This window comes from Zosterops lateralis (assembly GCF_965231275.1).
Source record: "Zosterops lateralis genome assembly, chromosome: 4".
Lineage (NCBI taxonomy): Eukaryota > Metazoa > Chordata > Aves > Passeriformes > Zosteropidae > Zosterops > Zosterops lateralis.
In genome coordinates, this window is record NC_139765.1 from 64,761,646 (window position 1) to 64,783,271 (window position 21,626).

Here is a 21,626-nt window from a genome sequence, read left to right on the forward strand (position 1 = left end):
CCCACTTCTTCAAGTGATGACAATTCTGAAATGTGCATATCCTTACCTTACTTCAAGATACGTCTTAGCACCTCGAGAAAAAGCTCAAGTTTTGTGGGTTTTTTTCAGCAACTGCTCTATTGTACGGGAATTTTTTATTTTAGCAATTAAATTTAATAGATAATGGGATTTTTATGTGTATAGTGTCTCTGTATACTTTAATTTCCCTTAGTTATTTTGCTGAAATCCCTTAGAGGCTTAGAATTATGCTGTCAATGCACAAAAATGTATCCCTAGTGTATATATACACCATTACAGATGCAAAAGAACCAAAACTGTGGAAAAATAATTGCTTTTTTATTGAGGAGGGGCAAATATCACTGTATTTGTTTTTACTCTGCATCTAACTGCAGTGTAATATGTTTGGTGCGTTTTTCATGCATCATTAAAAGAAGATGACTAAAAGTCCTCCTTTGTATTGGCAGGTTTAGCTGCAGGGGTGCTGTTGTCCAAAGCAAAGGCATGATCCTTCCTCCTCAGTCTTACACAGAGAAATTCCCACCAAGCACTTCAGTACCCCTGGTGACCACTTTTCCTGTTACCATGGAAAAAAAAAAAACCCAAAAACAAACAGTGAAGGATAAAACAATAAAGTGAATATGGGTACCATTCAATGGCCAACCTTTTCTTTATTCAACATTTAAGATATTTTTGAATATTGACTTTTCCTATGAAGTAGACAGGAAAATCAGCTTTCTGTCCTTACATGTCAATGACTATACAATTGTCTTATTAAGTGGTCTTCTAATCTATAAAGTCTATCTCAGAGTGGTTCCTGTATTATTTTGGTAACTCATTTCACTCACAAAATCCACTGCAGATAGAGAATTTACTGGCAGAATGAGAAGATAATAGTTACATTTATAAACATATTTAAGTGTATATCTGACAATCAGAGTCAGATAAAAAAACGTTGGAATGACATTCTCTTTCATAGGTTCTTTTAAGGAAATTCCCAATTAGATGACTAAAACAATTTCTGTTGGCTTGCATACGTGACAATCGACCACGCTGTTGTGCATTAATGAATAGCAGCATGTGACCTATATTAATGCTATTATTGACTTGCTTTGATAGAATTGTAGTTCTTAAAGGTTTCTGTAGAGTCTATAGACCAAAGAAATTCAAGGTTTTGTTAGTAGCTGAAGTCATATTTTTATGGTAAAAATCCAGTTATATTAAATAGTTATTTAATAAACCAGTTTAGTCTGAGCTTTAAAAATGTTAGGCTATTGTAATCCTTCTTGGCTGTATGTAGATGTTGAGAAGCCTCACTACTCCTTTGTGCCCTTTATTACAAGAGTCTCAAAAAATAACTGTTTTCTGTGCTTCCTAGCAGCTGAATCACTATTTCCCATAAACTGGTCAGCAGAATACGTGAGTATTTCCATCCCACCACTGCTATTATTTGTTGTGAACTGACAAAACATCTAGTGTCACAGATGGCACTAAAACAGCAAACAACACCATCCCCTGAAGAGTTTTTGGTCTATTCAATTGTGTGTTCAATCCTGACCTTTTACAGACAATCCAGAGAAAAATTGTTTTTGTTCAAAAACTAGATCTTAGCTATGGAACTAGGTTCTGTAGGAAAAAAGGAGAACTGCTATTTTTATTACATCCCACAATATGTATTTCATTATAAACTACAAATACAATTGTTCTATCTGAACCCTAATGGATCATCTATACAAATATCTTAAGCATTCTTTATAAAAACTTTTTATTTTGGGCATCCCCAATAGAAATACAGAGAAAACTGATGTACATCATTGGTCTGAAAAGTCATTTTGCTTTTTGTTTGCTCTTGCAAATCACATAATCCTAAAACTAACATGTGTATTTCACTCAAAAATATGCTTTGGAAAACCAAAAATCTCTGCTAAGACAGATTGAAATGTGTGTCTTTTGTCCCCATTTTACCTATGAATGCATTATTTTTTAAATGAAGAAGGATCTGTAATGCTTCAAGTGAAACGCTATGAACAGAAATGCAAATACTTAAAAAATAAAAGGTGATTTTATTTTTTTTTTTTTTTTTTACTCTAGCTTCATTCAGTCTCATCCAACCTAAATTTTAAATACTTAACTGAGGACCTAAAGTTATGACCCTGGCTACTCAGATTCACTCAGCAGGCTATGGGACGTTCTCTCCAGATATGAACAGTGTTGGTGGTCTGACTACTGGATCTATTCTTGATTAGGCAGAGAGCCTGCAGCAAACTGTGCTCCACACAGACCTCACTTCAAAGATGAATGTGAGATTTGCTCAAAGCCTACACTATAGTCCAAAGATAAACCTTTCTTAAAATAGCAGCCTGAAAAAAAGACCTAAATCTGTAATCTGATACTTAAATAAATGGTCTGATATTCAAAAACTCCAAATACCTGAAGACAGTTCCACTGACTCTTTTCCATTTTCAGTTCATCTCTTTTGTTTGACTCTTTTTAATCAGAATCACAGTGCATGTATCTGTTTTGTCAGTTATTTTTATTTTACATGGCTTTATAATTTCAGTTTATTAGCAATGCTCTATGTATAATGTTTGCTTTCAGTGTCATGGAAGATATCTGAATCCTTTAGGTGCCTGAAAATGACAAATGACGGGCAAAGAAACGAGGAGACAAAAAAAAGGGCAATAATTCATGGTCAAGGAAACACACTATTCTCGATGAAGAGAAAACAGGTCCAGCATAAAGGGAAGGAAGGTCCCTTACCTGGCTTTGGAAAATTATATAATTATTAGCTACAGATAGAGTAAGAAGTTTGCATGTAACCATTTTCTGATACACTGGCAGCTGCCATGGCAGTAAAGAGATAAAAGAAGTAAACAAAGGAAATAGATATGACATCTGTGCAGAATGACCATGGCTTTGTGTAATATGCTACATGCTGAGAAGCACACAGGCCTTTCAGCAGCTTCTTGAGCTCTTCTCAATGGACATTTCCCCTCAACACCAAAACTGAGGAGGAGAAAACCATACCAACCTCGCTGCCATGGGCACTGTGCAGAGATGGCAAAGCACCACAGCACAGAAATAGCCACTGCCTGGTTTTGCAACACATGGGCAGAATGACACTTTATCATCAGGTGTGGCCATTTTCACTGATAAGAGGCAAAGTCTGAAGCCTTGAGGCAAGGCAGTACAAAGTCTAGGGAAAGGCAAGGGGTGAGATGAGGTGCAGGTGCAAAAGGGAAAAAAAACAAGCTTTTTAGTCTCTTGGCTTCATCCTCTGTGAGGTTGCTGCTGATCAGCTCTCAGGAGACTGTGGTGACATGTTTTAAGCGACAACAATCCTCTCTGTATGCCCTGCTCATTGTTTTGACCTTGCACTTTCCTGCCTACAATTTTGCCTTTGTGCCACCATATGATGGAAAATATTGAAAAGATTGTCTTAAAAAGGAACATGCCATTTACTCAGCAAGAAAATCCTGTCAAAAATTGTAACTCAAAAAAGGTGAGCGTGCTGTGTTCTCCTATAGTTTGGAAAATATGTGCAAGAAGAATTAAAAATAAAGTACTTTTCTTGGGAAAGTTCAGACCAATATTCATTAAATATTTTCAATATTTTGTACAGAAACATGAGTGCAATCTTTTTAAAAGTATAACATACTGTGATGCTACAGTATGACTTAAATCAGATGTTTTCTTGGTGTTTAATGTGCAAATAAGTTCTATATACTCCAGCAATCACACATAATAAGCTTGAGTTTACTTTCAAGAGACACCATGAAATTGTGCAAAGAAAATACCAAATAATCTCAATCCATGTAAATCTGCCCAGAACAAAAGTATTGATAGCTCTCAATATAAATATTGAATATAAGAAGAAAAGATATTTATTAACTGTTAGGGAGAAAAGGAAAAAAAAAATCCTGTGAAATCTGGGGACTTTATTTTTCTGTCTCATTAGTATCAATAAATCTGTCATAGGTCTTTGGTAGTAAGGGCAAGGCCCCAAAACATTGAACTATAGTAGGAGTACTCCATTTCCCAATGGACTTGCAATGCAAATAAGAGACACATTATGCTTGAAAAATATTTGTTTTATCCTTCTAAAATTAAGTTTTTCACATGTCTCAAAATACACTCAGTACTACAAAGTGGGAAAAAAACCCTACACAGAGAGTGAAAAATGAAGTGCCTACAAAATTACCTCCTTTCATTCTTTAGTTGCACTTACACTTCTCTTTTGCTATCTTCAGAAAGAAAAATAATCCTCTCAAATCAACTAGTCAGCTCAGGTCTAATACTAATTACACAATTTCTTATATAGTTTAGCTGATTCAGAATTTCTCCTTGATGGGAAGACAGAGGATGTCTCCACACATCTTTAAAAATATTTCATTGAAAGGGAAAATCCATAATTTTACACTCGTATACGCATGAATGATACATAGACAGACATTGACACACATACAGATGTATGCAGCACTCAGGAAGCCAAACAAATATATATTCACAGAGTTTTATGTCCAGAAAATGCCATTATTTTCAGCAGATTTGATTCTTTAATGCTAAAATCCTTTTAGTGTCTCAAAGAATTTTCTATTCTCAACCTTTCATCATTTCTTAAAAAGATAACCAAATTTGTGGGGAGAACTTCTCTAGCTTCAAAGATGATTGTTCCAATAATTGCTCTATTAATTGGAATTTTTACGTGTTGGCTCTTAGATTGCATAAAAATACAAAAACAAAAGCTAGAGAAAATATGAATTATAATTATACTATATTTTTTAAAGAATCACATTAAAATTTAAAAGTACAATCTCTAAAGGAAGTAATGCAAAACCAAGATGCATGTGATACAAGCTCAGCACTTTCCCACACCATGTAGCTGAAGTGTAAATGGGTGTTATCCTCACAGTCTCCTTTGGCAAAAAGTATCATTTTGTCAGGAAAATAGCTTTTGGTTTAAACTACATAACACCCTACAACAATAATGCTAAAAATACAATAAATACCACACTACTGTGAAATAACACATTTTATATTTGCATTTATTGTATTCTTATTCTTATTCCTATTCCTATTTTTATTCTTTCTTGTTCTTATTCTTATTCTCATTAATACACATAATGCACTACTACATAATGCATTCATACCTAATAGTTTTGTACCTTATGTCAGGTTTGGCGAACCTTATTCTTGTGGTTATTATTTGTATCATTCTTATAATGACAGCAGAAACTTCAAGGAAGCTTAACTTTTATCTTGAAAGCATGACCTGTCTTGAACCATGTTTTAAAAGGGTATTTGATGCTAAAGAGTCCTTAGTAAAACTTTTAGATAAATTGAAAATTGTCAAAGAGTTTCAGAAATATTTTAAAATACTTTTAATCTAAAGTGTTACTGGCTAATAAAGTTAACTGCTCTTTTTACTCTGTCATTTGAGAAGCACACAGTTCTCTTACTTTACTTCTAAATCCAAAATATTAATATCTGTCACAAAAAAAAACAACAAAAAAATTTGATTCTTCAAACCTTGGACTGAATTCTATATTTTTATCCCTTATTAAAAACCTCAAAATGGTAAAAAATAACCCTTGACAAAAATAGAAAATAAAAAAATAAGGGCAACATTCATTTGAAGTTCTATGTGGTCAAATGTGTTGCTGTTATTCTAAATACACTGATTTTATTTTCTCATTAAATGTCAGTTTTCAAGCCTTAATTAATTTTGAAGCATTCGCCCAATTCTTGAAACACCCCTTTAAAGAACCTGTTTACATCATAAATAACATGATCTAATCCTTAGTCTTCCAGAATGAGTGATACTAATGTCAGCTTCTAATTAATTTAATTGTATGTTCTCTTACAAGTCAAGAACAAACATCTGGAGATAAAAATGACAAAGTCAATAGCTCTCAGTGGTTTGATGTAAAGTGAAAAGTAAAAAAGTCAAAAAACACAAAATGAAAAACCTCCCAAAAACCTCATCCCAAACCCCAAAACTTCCTCCTTATCTTCGTTCTCTGGGCTTTGAAAGCCAACGCAGCCAATGGAATCCTTATGATTAAAGTGAAGTAAGTGTCTCATCCAGTAGCACCTCCACTTTTCTGTATAACAACCCCAAGCAAAAATGTTACAACCATTTTTATTGTTCTTTTATTCTTCTTCAGAGACAGACCCACAGTTTTCTCCTACTTACAAGTTCTCCACTCATCTCAGGATATTCCTATAAGGAATAGTATAAAACTAACGAAATAGCATTTTACAAGAAAAAAAAAAGGTCACAAAACAGTGGGATAGATTTTGTTGGTGATCTCTAAATCTCCTTATTTTCCTAAAATTATCAAAATTTCCACCAAAAAATCCACAAAAGAATGAAGAAAACTCAACCAACAATCCAACCAACCAAACCCACCCAAACCAACCAAAACAAAGCAAAAAACCACAACAGCTTTTTGGTAAAACTGTCTAAAATATTTTTTTTAGTTCTTGGTTTTGTGGCAGCTGAACAATTTAGCTACTACATTCTCACCTTAGTTCATAATTTATAAAACCAGGATATAATCTGGTTTTTTTTTTCTTCTAAAGAAAGATATTTTTAGAATAGAAAGTTACTCATAGTTTTATAAAGCTATATAGCTTAAATTAGAAATTCCTATTTACATTCTATTTTTTTAATCATATATATAATTTAAGGCAATTAGAAAACAAACCAAACTTTTAGTAAAATATGCATCTGTCTGAGTAAAAGAAAAAAAAAATCAATTCTATTATAATTTGATAGAAATTTTAAATAATCTCAGAAAGTAAGAGCTTTTGTCAACATGGGTTATGGAGAACTGAAGATAGAGAGAGTGTATTACAGAGATCATAACTCCAGATGTATGGCACAGAGAATTCAAATTGCATCCTAAAACACAACAGAAATTATCATATCTTTATTATGGTCCATGTAATCAATTCCCAAGCTTTTGAAACCAGAATCATATGCAGTCTGCTTGTAAAATGCACCATTTATGGAGCTCTCTTTAAAAAACATCTCTCGGCAATGAAGTGGAAAGTTCACATCTGTCTTCAAGGGCAGATCTGGAAGCAGTTTCCAGTGTGCAGAAGTGAATTCTTTTGTACATCAAAGCAGTGAAAATTATGTCCTGCAATCCTCTGTGTTTAATATAAACCCAGTACTTTAGAAATAATATTTTTTCTTTAAAGATGGAACTTGGATGCAATAATTTTAATTATTCTGGAAAAACAATTAAGCAGACTTTTTTTCTGAAAAAAAAAAAAAAAAAAAAAAAAGAGTTTCTACTGCTGTGTTTTCAGATATGATGTAGTATAAATTTATAACTGTGTAAGCCAATTAAATAAATTATTTGCAACAGAAAAGTGTTTATATTACACTGGTATCTAAAAAAAAAAAAAAAAAGTTTACATACTAATTCACCTGACTCCTCATTTCACAGTGATGTTTGGAAGTGAAATCATTCCCAAAATGCCTACCTAGGTTAATAAAATTTGCCATTTTAAGTTTTTGTAAGAAATCTTATTGTTGATTGAGCATTTACATCTATAACCAATCTGACAGATTCATTTTACCTTGCTTCATTCATTTATTAAGTTTTTGCCTCAATCTCCCTGATTATGGTAGATTGGCACTTAGAAAAAACATTATCCTTTAATGCTTCATTAGCTACTTCTCCATCATAGTTAAAAATGTACATTACAACTATAATGTATTATAGTAAGTGTGTAGCTCACTCAGTACCAGTTCTGTTCAGTTCTCACTTTCTAATAGAGTATTTGCCCAATAAATTCTTCATGGGACATTGCATCTTACAGAACTAATTTGTAGATGGTGCATAACATTACCAAAAGACTCCTTAGAAATGACTTACGGGAACAGTATTGCTGTCAATAATCATTAATGAATTTAATTGACAATGTTGATCATGGAAGTAGGAAAACAAAGCTATATCCGCAACAAAACTGAGCATTTTATGACAAAAGTTTATCTAGGAAATCATAGAATAAACTGTGCTGAACACATGAAGACAGAGAAGAAGAAAGTCTGGTTTTGTCTGGTTTTACGCAAAAGCACTCCTTGAATTAAATCAACAAACCACAAGAACTAATTTAATAAGCAGACACACAAATAAAAGAAGGAAATGGTTTAAGAGTTTAACAAAAACTGAAAAAAACAGCAGAAGTCAATAATTAGAAAAGTTAGGAAAAACAGACTGTAGCACAGTGCAAGGCCCGACAGGATGAATGCTCACAAAGAAGCATCACAAAAAGGAAACCCAGCTGCTGGAGGAAGAAGCAAAGAAAAACCCAGAGGAATCGGGTGGCTACAAGTTTACAAAAAATGCATTTTACTCTCATTCCATCCATAATGATCCTTCTCAGAAAAAAAACCAACAAATTATTTAAAAAAGAGGAAATGAGTGCTGCTCTATTTATCATGGTTTGGTAACCACTTTGTGTTATGTAACAGCAGTAAGTATGGTAAAAACACACTTAAATAAAAATGCTTCCCTGCAGGAGTGGCTAATCTGCCTTTAGAACTTCTTCTCTAAAACCTGCTGAACTCTCTAGGAAGTTGCATGTTTGCTAGTTTGATTTGAAAAACATGTCATTGTTGGTCTATTGTAAAAGGATTCTGTCTGCAAAAGCAGGGTATGAAAAATTATCATGGAATCACAGGAGCCCAAATAAATTTTTAAAGAGCTTATTTTTAATATGAACCTGTTTTAATCAATATGTCAGAAAAAGAAACCTTTTGGTCAAAGGGGCTATCCAGAATATATATTCTTGATAGAGTCTTTTGCACCAGCAATCAGGAAATTAACTCATCAAGTTTCCAGAATTTCTGGAGGTAAGAAAATATGACATACTCAGTCTTAATAAAAAGACTATAAGTAGATAAAAGATATAAATGAAGTTCTAGAAATTATTAAAAATCATATAAAACGTAATGCAGCATTTCTGACTCAAGCTACTTTTCTTAAATCCCACTCAATAACGTGGATGCAGTTTATATTTGCTGCCCCAAACCACCCACAACCCTCCTCAAGCTGACCCAGATTGATGCTACTTGGTTTCAACTCTCCATGCTTAGCTGGAAAGTGTCATAATCTTACTTTATTTTTTTTTTTTCCCCAATGATGAAAGGCATAAAATATTTCTAAAATGTCCTGTGAAAAAACTGCACGACCACATTACATTTTTATAATCTGCGCATATTTTAAATGAGCCACTTAGAAACAGCTAAGGGAACAAAAAACCCACTGCAGAATAGCAGATTAAAAGAGCCTGGAAAATGCCATTTGAGGGCAACAGAAAGATCACATTTTAGGAAGCTCAGAGACGTGGTACATACTTTGTGCTACTTTCTGTTCCCATTACAGCCTGATGATTTTCACAAAAAAAAAAAAAAAAAATTAGTTTGTGACTTTTTTTGTTTGCATTAAAATCTATGTGACAAGAAGTCCTTATGAATTTGCCATTTTCTATTCCTTTTACAATCATTTTTACAAGAATAAATTGTACCAGCATTCATGGCTGACGGTTTATCACTCTGACTACAGATCCACTAGATAGGTAAGCAGTATCTGATTTTAATCTCACATTTACCTGATGAGATTTATGAGTGTCCTCAGTAAAACTGAGACCTTTGCCAATTCATGCAAGTGTCATGTCAGATATAAGTAAACATGAGGCTAATCCACAGAGTTCAGATGCAAAAAAAACCCAGCGAATCTGGTGTCACAACATGTGGGGTGTAAATAAATATTTATCTCTCTTTTCTTTAGCTTTTCTGTCTGATCTAGGCTACTTAATTATAAGATCAGTTTCGACCTGCGTTATGTTTTCTAAAATATTATTCCTTTTTCAGACTCCACCATTCTTTCTTCTCTTTTACACAGATGATGACAAGCTGCATTAAGACTGTTTGCTCTTTTCAGGATGTCATAGTCCTACTCAGACTTTAATTCACAATGCTCATAAGAAAAAGAACCATTGCAGCATTCTGTGGAATAGTCAAAGTTATTTGGAGAAGTTATGATTTATTTTAGACCGCTTAGTGAACCAGACACAAGCCCAGAGTCTGATCTTTGGTTTAGTGTCTGTATTTCCTTTTGCTCTCTGCTCACATTAATTTTGAGAAAATTAAATTTCATATTTGTAGAAAAGGAAATATCCCAAAAGTTGATGATAAATGTTACAAACTCCTGCTTTCTATGGTATTCCAGAAAAATCACAGAAAAAAATGCATAGATCATTTCTCATCTATGAATAGGACTCTTTCTAAGGTCTTTTTAAAATTCTACATAGGGACAATGTGCTCATTCTAAATATCAGGGGTTTAGAAAGAACTTGCACAAACTCCAGTTAGCTTTCTAAAAATGTTGGAATACAATTATTATTTCACCCCCTTAAAAGATCTCTGGATGATAAACATCCAGTCTTGATGTCACAAAGAGCATTTGTTGACTTACAGAATACACATCTAGAAGAGATGCACAGTTGTGACTGTTGTGACATTCAAAAACTGGTAATGTGCTTCAATGCACATCAATAATTGCCATTGGAAAAAAAATAGCCATAAATTCCAGCTGGTAATTTGACATATGTTTCCCATAAAACACTTCTGAACTGTTAAAGAATCATTGTGATTTAAGGTATCTGTTGAAATTCATCCTAAAGAGATGAATTAAAATTAAGATATAAAATGTTTTTTTAAGGTGATCAAATTTTTCCTGTACCAGAACCTGTGAAAAAAAAAAAAAAAAACTAGATTATTTTAACAGCAGAAGGATAATCTATTCCTTGAATATAGAAGACTTCAACTAAAGTTAATCATATCTGTTCAGCCCACTGTGGCTAAAGAGAATATTTGACATGCTTTGTGTGGGGGTATGTATGTTTGTTTACCTACAAACATAAAGTTTCTAGGTGTGTAGTCTAGTATTCACCACATAACCCTGACAGAAAAAATGAAATATGCTAAATTAATACTTAGATTCACCATATTCTTAATTGAAATCAACTCAATTTTATAAGTAGTTAATTTGTCAGATCACATTTTAGTACTTAATGAAAAAGACGATGGAAGAAAAGAATTTGAAAGTGCTAGAAGGACAAGTTTTGAAGGCTGCTTAGCCTCTCTTCTGGACAATACATAAAAGAACAAAGAAGCACAGAACTGTAAATCTATCTCCCCCTCTTCAAGTGTAGAAACATAAAAGAATGGATGTCAATGGGACATTAATCTTACCTGGCCTGAAATACCTGATAATATATACCTGAGCAAGGTACAATTAACTTTACAAGGTTATGAAAGAAGCATGCTTCTCATGAACACATGTCATTGTCTTATTTATCAGCCTTAAAATTTAATACAACGCAGGCCTAAAAAAAATTCAGAGAGAAAATCAGATGTTAAATCTGTACCCTGCTTAGCCATTACAGCATTTCCTCTCAAGGTACGAGTTGTGCTGGTTTGGGCCATCAGTCTCCCTAATGGGCAGGGCCCCACGGCCACATCTTAAAACAAATGGGTCGATGTTTGTTCTCTAAAACTGAGTTCAAGTGGCACAGCAGAGCTCCTGTCTGTAAGTCTTCCCTTGCCCTTTCCCCTAAAAGCAATTTAGCCCAAACCAGGATGACTCCATCCAGACTGGCTGCAGGAGCATTTTGCAAGCTATTATGCAAATTGTGAATGTCAACTGACCTGTATTATTATAAGTTATTTTGTTCTAAAAACATTCCAGGAAACATGCTGACCAACAGTACAAGCAGTTTCAGTCTATCACTTGTTCCACAACTCATGATTAGTTTACTAATTGTTTATATTGCCTATGGATCAATTATATCCATTGTACTGGGCAAGAACGTAATTTCAATGCAGCAGCAATACTTTTTGTTTTGCGCTATTCCATTAAATATTTCAATTTATTCAGGAGAAATCTATGTTTTAAAAGAGACTAAAGAGAATTGTTATATCTGACCAGCTTAAGCATTGTAGCTGAAAATGAAAATAGACAGATTCTTCCTTCTAAGAATAGAGTTTAATTCTGATTGAACACTATGAATGAATTCATTCATATATAATTTGATACAAATTAATGATAACCTCTAAAATAGCATAGCACTATTTGCATTACATATCAGCTCTTAAAAGTGTCTAGTTTGGTCATTAGTACAATTTGAAAATTGATACTTAATTGGAAATTCTTATACTTCCATGTTGTTCAGTCCTATTTAAGTCAGCAATTTACTCTTATGAACAACTTTTTCTAATGAATTACAATTTAATTTTCTGTCTGTGAGAGCTTTTCAATTCTCTGACTCCATTTTCATGCAAGAGCTGTAAGTGAGAGTCTTAATAATGAGCTTTATTACGTTCATTATTTTAAACATCTGTACTGGAAAGGGTCAGAATGTTGCAATTGGCTCTTACTGTAATAACCACTATTTGAGGATTCAGATTTTGTGGACTTAATCTGTCTCTAGCATATGTAAATTTAAACCACAGTCAGGAATGCAAGAACATTATGAGAGAAGCACCAAATGTAAAAGACAAACCATGTTGCTTAGTTGCTTAGCTTAGCTCTCTAATACATGATAATATAGAAAAAATTCTAGACATAACTTGTACAATCAGAGTTTCTATTAGAAATTCTGCTGTTCAGGAAAAAACACCAGAACAATCCATTACAATCAGCCAATCTGCCCCTCCTCCCACCCACCCACCCACCAAACAAACAAACAAACAACAACAACAACAACAACAAACCAACCAAAAAAGCCCCACAGCCAAAACTAACAAACAATGAAGAAAAATAAAGATGATAACCTTGGCTACCTGCTGGAATAAATATACAAGAGGTAGAGGAAATCTTCAGTAATACCTGCATATACTTTGGAAACTCTGTTGACTGTAAACAGTGAAGAATCTAATAAACAGTGATTAAACACTTGACAGTGTCAAGTACTGTACATGAGAGCCTAAAAGCAGGGGGAGATTGTGAAGCCAAACAAGTAAATCAAAAGTTTCTTAATTTCCAACTACAGATATTAATTTTAATTTATTTTTCTATTTTCTATTGATTTATTTTACTATCTCAAATTATCTTGAAAAAAATAAGGCAAATGATATTGTAGATTCCCTTTTTCAGAAGCATCCATCTATTATTTCAAGTCCACAAGCCTTCAATCCCAGAACATATCTGTAGCACTGGCCATTTCTCTAGAGGAAATTTTATTTTATTTTATTTTATTTTTATTCACTTTTCTAGGATAGCAACCTTCTTGGCAACATGCTGTTTTGTCAGGTTAGCCATGGCTCATTGAAATGAAGTTCACTGAGAAGTTCAGAGGTCACGGAAGAGCAGAGAGTCGAACGTATTTTTAACAGAATTGATTCTGACTGAAGTAGAATTCAAATCAGCTTTACAAGTATACTCAGAGACACACAGGCATCAGCTTGTATTTTCTGTGGCTTTACAAGAGATATAACTATGGTCATAAGTCATACTTTAAAAAAGAAGTTAAAAACTATAACAAAAATGGCCAAATTTACCATTCTACATTATCCTGTTCCCTTGTAGAGTATACCTTTTAGAGTATATTACTCCTTTTTTCTAAATAGAACAAGAAATGCTGAAAACATTTGATTATTTATCTTTGTTAATCTGTCTGCAAACAACAGCGTGAATGTACAATTCCCATTACAAATCAGAGCTAAACTAGTATATTCTTATAGCACAAAACCTGCAGAATCCAGTAACACTCAGAGCATTCATCATCAAAGGTGTATCAGGATGAATAGAAAGTGTGATTAGGCATCTTTGAAAACAGTTTGCAGAGGGCATAGTGTCTTACTGAGAGAGTTTTTTATGTCTGACATGCCACAAAATGTAATTTCCCAGTAATTCACGAGAACAGAACACTTAGCATCAACAGGAAACTCTCCAAAGAAATAACTGGATTCTAGGGAGACATTAAGGTTCAGCATCTTCTTTGTTATTGCTCATATAAGTTATGGTTTTGCTTTTTTTACCCCCATAGAAAGTGGCTGTCAGGATCAGGATTTCACTGTTTTAGCCATCTGCTGATATGCTTTTAATAAAGCCTGTAAGAGTCATTCACACATATTTCTTGCTGTTGAGATTGGGTCAGAGGAAATCACTTCAGACTACAGAAATCTCTTGTTCACTTCTGCAAGAGGTAAATTAAATCTTTGAGGTACACCAGGACTGGAATCACTGCCCTATTCATGGAAATGCCCAAGGCTTGAGCCACTCTGTGACATGGTCCCACCTGAATCATTTGTTATATCATAAAATATTTACTCATTGGGATGAACTGTATTCTAAATGGGTAAAAAAGGAGTATGATAAGCATGTCTCTAGTTCCTGTGGTCTGAAATAGACAAACACTATGTGTGACACCTTTTTAATAAATACTTCTGTCACCACTTGCTCTAAATGATCAAGAAATGACTACATATTATTGCAGCCTCAGATATCAAAGATTTACACTTAAATTTTTGAATGTAAATTTTTAAACTCATTTTTACAATGTTAATTATATATGAAAATTATAATCCTAAAAAAATTTAAATTAATCTACCCCAGACTTTGTAGAAATTTGAAGAATAAACCTTCACTTGAATCAGGTAGAGATTAAATATGGAACTGTCTCTCCTAAAGCATTCCAGAATATTTAACCTGGGAATATTTTGTAAAAGTCTAGAGATTAAGGTAGTAAAGGCTTCTTGCCCGATTTCAAATGATTCTTTCTCCAATTTTTTTGTCATGTCTCAAGTTTGAAATTTTTTTGTTCCCATGAAATAATCTTTATAATTACTGCCCAACTGTAATCTTACTTTCTTGTTTAGCCAGCATTTAGAAAATATTAACTGATTTCCACTCTAGAGAACTTATTTGATGTTTATTTCAGCATTTAATTTAATTCAGCATTTCCCTTCAAGTCTTCAGACAGTCTCTCTCTCGCTGATATGAACAAAAAGAAGGAAGAAGAAAACAGTGAGGGGAAAGATAAGTGCACTAAGAATTTCCATTTCCAGAAAGATGTTATGAAAGGCACTGATTAATCTTATGTGTCTGAAGTGACAGCCAATGTGCAAAGAAATGATTACCTAACACTGATAGAAACTGTCAACCAACAGGAGAGTTAAGTAATATTTTTGTGGTGCTCAGAGATTAACTGACAAACTGCTGCATAGGGACAGGAAATGTGTATGTTCATGTAAAGAAAGAGCTGGTTTTGTGTGTTGAAACACTGTTTTGAGTGATTCTTTTGGGGGAAAATACTTCAAAATAAATAATGATAATGTAATTTCGTCTTACTGCCAGAATGTGAAAGAGCCACGTATGTAGAAATGTAAGACAGTATCTTCTACTGAGAAGTCTTTTCACTTAAAAATATGCATCAATACTCCCAAACACAAAAAAGGAGTTGGAAGATATGAGCCAGTATCTACAGAAGACCTGTGCCTTCTGTATTGCAAACAAGCAAGCAAAGAATGATACACAAACATGCTTGAAATGGTATTAAGGTACTTAAGTTTAGTCACCTCAATCCCAGTCCAGAGTTCTGAGTTCACACTGTGAAGAGCTCACATTAAAGCGTATTCTTGGTGGTCTCTCTCTAGGACATCAAATTCCCTCTCTAGACTCCATCAGGTGGTTTGACTGCATCTTCACTTACTCTAATGGGAGGATGGATACATATTCATAGTCAACTACATTTAGAGATAGTAATCTTTATCTGAATCCCACCCAGTCTCAGTGAGCATCAGAAACAGAAGAACTCAGAATGTGATCTATAATCCTTGTGCCATTTCTTCATTGAACTCAATATTAAAAATGTACATATACTATAGTACAAACTGTGAGTTCAAATTCTTTTTTAAGATAGATATTAAATGAAAATCTTAATAATGCTGTTTAAAAGTTTAAACATAATTCAAAATATGAACAAACAGGTCCTAGCAATGATCCTACAAACACTGACAGAAAATAGATGAATAGAAAATAAGATCTAAAAAGCAATCTCACAGGTTTTATTATTCTTTGGTGTAAAAATTAGTTACATTTCTACTTTGACTTCTGTTCTTGTTAGAAACATCCTAAATTATGGAAGAAAGCCCTTATAAGTGTTTATATACAAGGATTCACACACATCAGTGAACACAATCATGATATGGTGTTTAATGAAGAAGTTCTCATTAGATAAGCCCATGTAACTACCAGCATGTGCACTTTCAGCCCACTGCAGTACAAATTAAAACACAATAGTTCCTTGTGATTACACTACTTCTACCAATGTTTAGTCAAATGCATTTTAATACAAAGTAAGGATAAGCTGAGAATATTGGATCAAAGGAGTGGCTGAACTTAGCTTGCTGCAAGTTGCTTGCTTGTGAACTTATCTTCCAATGTAGCCACGACATGACTGAATGTTCATTCCCATTCTGAATTTTAAAAGGCATTACAGTCATATATTTAGTCACATTTGTAACAAAGTTGTCTTATCATCAGTTAGTGCTGTAATGATGACATAAGCTAACTCATTAAAATGTCATACTAGTTTCTTTGCAGTCATTTAAGAGCAGACATTCAGTAGAGAATCATAGAAATGGTGAAGTTGAAAAATATCTTTAAGGTCATGGGATCCAACTGTTAAAACAGCACTGCCAAGCCCACCACTAAATTATGTCCCCGAATGTCACATCTAAACATCTTAAAATACCTCCAGGCATGGTGACTCCAACACTTCCCTGGACAGCCTGTTCCAATGCATGACATTCCTTTTCGTGAAGGAATTTTTCCTGACACCCAATCTAAACCTTCCCTAGTGCAACTTGAGGCTGTTTCTTGTCATTTTATCACTTCTCACTTGGGGAGAAGATACCAACCCCCCATTTCACTAAACATCTTTTCAAGGAGTTGTAAAGAGTGATAAGGTTCCTCTTGAGCCTCCTTTTCTCCAGGTTATACACATCCAGATCCTTCATTAGGCTTTTGCTCCAGACCATTCCCCAGCTCTGTTCCATTCTCTGAACTCTCTCCAGCACCTCAATGTGTTTCTTGTAGTGAGGGGCCCAGAGTTGACCCCAGGATCTGAGGTGAGGCCTCACCAGTGCTGAGTACAGGGGCACAATCACTACCCTGGTCCTGCTGGCCACACTGTTTCTGACACAGCCAGGATGCCATTGGCCTTCTTGGCCACCTGGGCACAGCTGGCTTGTGTTCAGGAGGCTCTCAGCGAGCATCCCCAAGTCTTTTCCACCAGGCCACTCTCTGGTCACTCACCCCCAAGCCTGGAATATTGCATGGAGTTCTTGCCACCCAAGGGCAGGACCTGGCATGTCACTTTGTTAAACCTCAATATCACTGATGCTAGCCCATTGATCCATCTTTTCCAGATCCCTCCAGAGCCTTCCTACCCTCCAGCACATCAATATCCCCACTCATCTTGGTGTCATCTGTGAATTTACTGAGGGTGCACTCATCAAACAGGGTGGGTACTCAAGTGCATTGATAAGTACCACAGCTCAGCTGATGTTTGGTTTGTCAAGCTGCTACAATTCAACTCACATCTGATCATGTGTTTGAGCACATTTTAGAACCTACTCTAAAATAACTTATTCCTTTACCAAGCAATTAGTTTGAATAAACTGATCAAGTAAAGGAATTGGCCAAGAGAAAAACTAAAATCAAAAAAGAGAAATATGACATAACACATCAAAAACCCTGTTCTGGGATGAAATCAAACAACTGCATGCTAATGATCAAGAGTTAATTAAGACAGATATACTTCAAGGAGCTTGATAACTAAGGTAGCTACTGAGCCTAGGTGACTTAGGACCAATACAAACTTTCTTGAACCAATAAACTTACTGTCTGATATTACGAACCATAAAACTGTTTTAAAAACAACAGCAAGGTGATTCTGTATTCAGAAAAGGATGTGATCTCATGAAACATATCAGTTGCAATTAAATTTTTCAACATATATAAGCAACAAAAAGGTCCATTTTGTACTTACATGGGGGTTTTTTTGGCATTCTAGCATCAACAGATGTCATGAGGTGAGGAAGCATGTGGCATCAATGTGGCAATCCTATCTCAGAGCAGAGATAGCCTGCAGAAGAGCTTTTGAAAATGTCTAAACCCACACTCCCTTGGCACCTCTTATCTAGTGTAATGGTCTGACCAACTTCTAAGTAGGAATTGTGCCATGATAACAGATGGGTAAAAGTGTAGGCAGCAATAGGAGCATGTACCAGCATCCAGTATATTTACTGAGACTTGGGAAACCTATCCAGGAATGACTCAAGTGACTGAAATAAAAGTCTATGGTCAGAATGGTTTGCCAATGGCATTTCATCTCTCGCCTCAGTTAACATTTCAAAGTACACACGTTCTGCCCTTTCTAAGTTAGGGATAACACAGTAGGAAAATAGGCTTTATGGTAAATATAAAGCATGCTTTCAGTCTTATCTGACTTGAGGGTGTTGCATTCTGCTGGCAGATCTGGGCCTGTTGCTGTAGCTACCCCACACAAGATTGGGACAGCCTTGGAGATCTTTATTTACAAGACTCCTTAGGGTGAGTAGTGCTGTTTTATCAGCACTTTAGTCATCATAGTAATTGCTGAGCTGGCCCCTACTGTGCTGCAGATGAGGAAGGAAGGTTGCTATTTTCAGAATTCTCTGAAGAGGTATTTGTGCCCTTTGACAAAGTGGTTTTCCACCCCATTATGTAAAAGCTTTTCAGACTAGCAGGAGGAAGCCTCTAATAGCTCTTGAGAGACAAAACTGGCTGGATTGTCAATAGGGTATGGGGTTTTCTGCTCAGATTTTCACAGCCTGGTTACAGGAAATTTTCCTGACTCTTGAATCCAAGGTTTCAGCATTAAATCAAATAGGACTGTATCCAGACAAAGATCAATCGATTAAGCCAAAAAGAAGCCATGCAAAAAAACCTCCTCAGCAGTGTCTGCTCAGAGGGCAGGCAGCTGTGAGTTATCTCTGCACAGGGAAAGTGCTTGCTTTTTTCCTGCCAACTGCAGATCACTATTCCATTATATGAAGGAGACCAGGAAGCTGGTCTCCTTCCATAGTTATTAGTCTAACAGCAGTATATGAACAAACAGAATGAACTCTGCCCTCAAAATAAGAATCACAGAAACTAAATTTGTGTGTACCTCAGCATAAAGTACAGCTGAAATTCAGTCTCTAATAAACCTTAACAAGAACTCTGTAACAATATAAAATGGAGTGGCATGGGACAGAGGAAGGAAGAGCAAAAAGAGTTATGAAAACTCTTGTTCCAAGTAATGTTCTCAAAAAGCATACAGGGCATTTATTAAACAAACTTGCCTTCCAGAAAGCTTTTATGCTACAGCACAGGCTCACCAATTCTTGTAACAATAAAGATATGACATATGACATGATACAACCAAATAACATATTTTAGTGTCAAGTCAAAATTGCCTTCCTGCAAAAGTGAAAAAGTTCCCACTTCCTTGTACCTCGGAGGCGGGGAAAAAAAAATAAAAATAAAAAAAAAGGTAGCTTTATATAGTTCCTGTCACTTAAATGAGAGACTTCATTTAAATGAGACTGTATGAGACTGTAATACCTTCTACGATCCAAAGCTTGCTTCTCCAACATGGGGTAATATACATATAAAACAAATAGAATATATACATGGTGTTTATTATCTATACATGGAAATCCGTTGTTTTCAAAATAATATTGGCATCATATTTTTGGTCCTTTTCCAAGGGTTAGACTGAGTTAATTTGAAGAAGAATGCAATATTGATGATGCATGTGTTAACAGCTGGACTTGATCTTAAGGGTCTTTTCCAACCTTTATAATTCCGTGAGTCTATAATATTTTCCCATATAAAATTAGTCATGACATTAAGTTATATTACTTAAGAATAATATAATTCAGAGTCCATAAGGAGCACTACCACTACCTCTGAAGTATCATTATAAGTGAACACACCATTTTAGAGACACAGACACTTGACACCGGGTGATAAACCAGGTATCAAGCTTTGCAACTTTCTAGAAAAGCTACATATTTACTATATATTGGAAAAGAAGGAGACTAGGAAGTACCTGTGTGAAAATTAAGAATGCCTCTGCTTTTCACGGCATTTTAAAGAACCACAGAATATTCTGAGTTGGAAAGGACCCACAGGGATCATTGAGTCCAGCTCTTAAGTGATCCCATTCAGGGATCAAACCCACAGCCTTACTTGGAAAATTCAGGTTGATTTATCAGAAATTCCTTTACTCTATGGAAAGTTTTTGAGAATACAGATTCACCAAGTGTGTCTGCCATGGGCAGCAGTTTTTCCTGTTCAGGTATTTGGTCTGTGTGTGCAGGATAATAGCCCCCACCAAGTGTTACAAGCCCATCTGTTAGCTGAAAGACTGCTGTGAGATCCAGTCCTCACATCAGGGTATGAACAAAGGGTGATTTGGCAGGGAAGGACAGTAACAAGGTTGTGTGGCACACAGGGCTCTGTGTCCCAAGAGAGCTGTGGGTGCAGTGAAACACATGCAGAAATGGTGACTTCGGAGTTTCTTATAATGCAGGACTGTTTATGAAAGGTATTCTGTTACCTAAATACAGCAATAAAATCAACAAAGTCTTGAAGTGATCCTTTCTTTTTAGTGATTACAACACAGAGTAGAAAATTCAAACCCAAGCACATTTGTTTTGAGTACAATATGTTGGTCTAATGCCAACAAGAAAAAACCTTTTCAAATTTGGCATTGTTTCCCTTTCCTAACTCCAGGATTCTTCCCTAGATGTTTAATCTGATAATGGCTCAGCAAATGCTTTCTTCCATTCACCTGATGACAGCTTCAGAAAGCTAGTGCCTGTGTCCTGAAGGGCTCCCAGATGATGCTCTGAGAACACAGAACATTACTAATCTCTGTATTTAGGTTCAGGCAGTTTTTGAGACCTGAAAGGGAAGCAGCCCAGCAAGCACCTTCATGTGCTCTGCAATATGTCATAGAACACAGCTAGGAGAGATACCTGATCATATGTGTCATGGTTAGTAAGTCTCCCTCCCAATGAACATTTTTTTGCATTCTATAAATTCTGGAACATAGATGAGGTTGATACATTAAAACCAAACTCATTTGATTCTTAAGGATCCGTTCAGAGCCCTGAGGAACAGGGCAGGCACAGGTAATACCATCAGTAGGAAACAACTTGAAAACTTTGATTCATATGATCTAAACACTTGATCACTCATTGACTATATTGCCACTGTCACAGGAACATGAGAGATGGCAGATAATCTAAGTCACCTAGTCCAGACAAGGTTTTCCAGACATTTATCAGTCATATTCTTCACAGAGCTTCAGCTCACACAAGTGAGACACCTGGCCATTAGACAATGCTAAAAAAAACATCATTCTGGCCCTCACTGTCCCATGACAGCCTTATAGCCTTTCACTGGTTATGGAAAAACCAGTATTTGCTGGGCTGTAAGGCATAGCTCTCTCTTGCTTCTTTTCTGAAATGATCATAGATGTAATTATTTGGGTATTGAATAAAAAAA

The 21,626-nt window shown here is 35.1% G+C and overlaps 1 protein-coding gene across 1 annotated transcript in view; it reads right to left on the bottom strand.

The window, feature by feature from the left end:
• PCLO (piccolo presynaptic cytomatrix protein) overlaps positions 1-21,626 on the bottom strand; it is a gene marked incomplete at its 5' end in the record, with an annotated part of 328,275 nt that overhangs the window by 185,373 nt on the left and 121,276 nt on the right. The window lies entirely within an intron of this gene.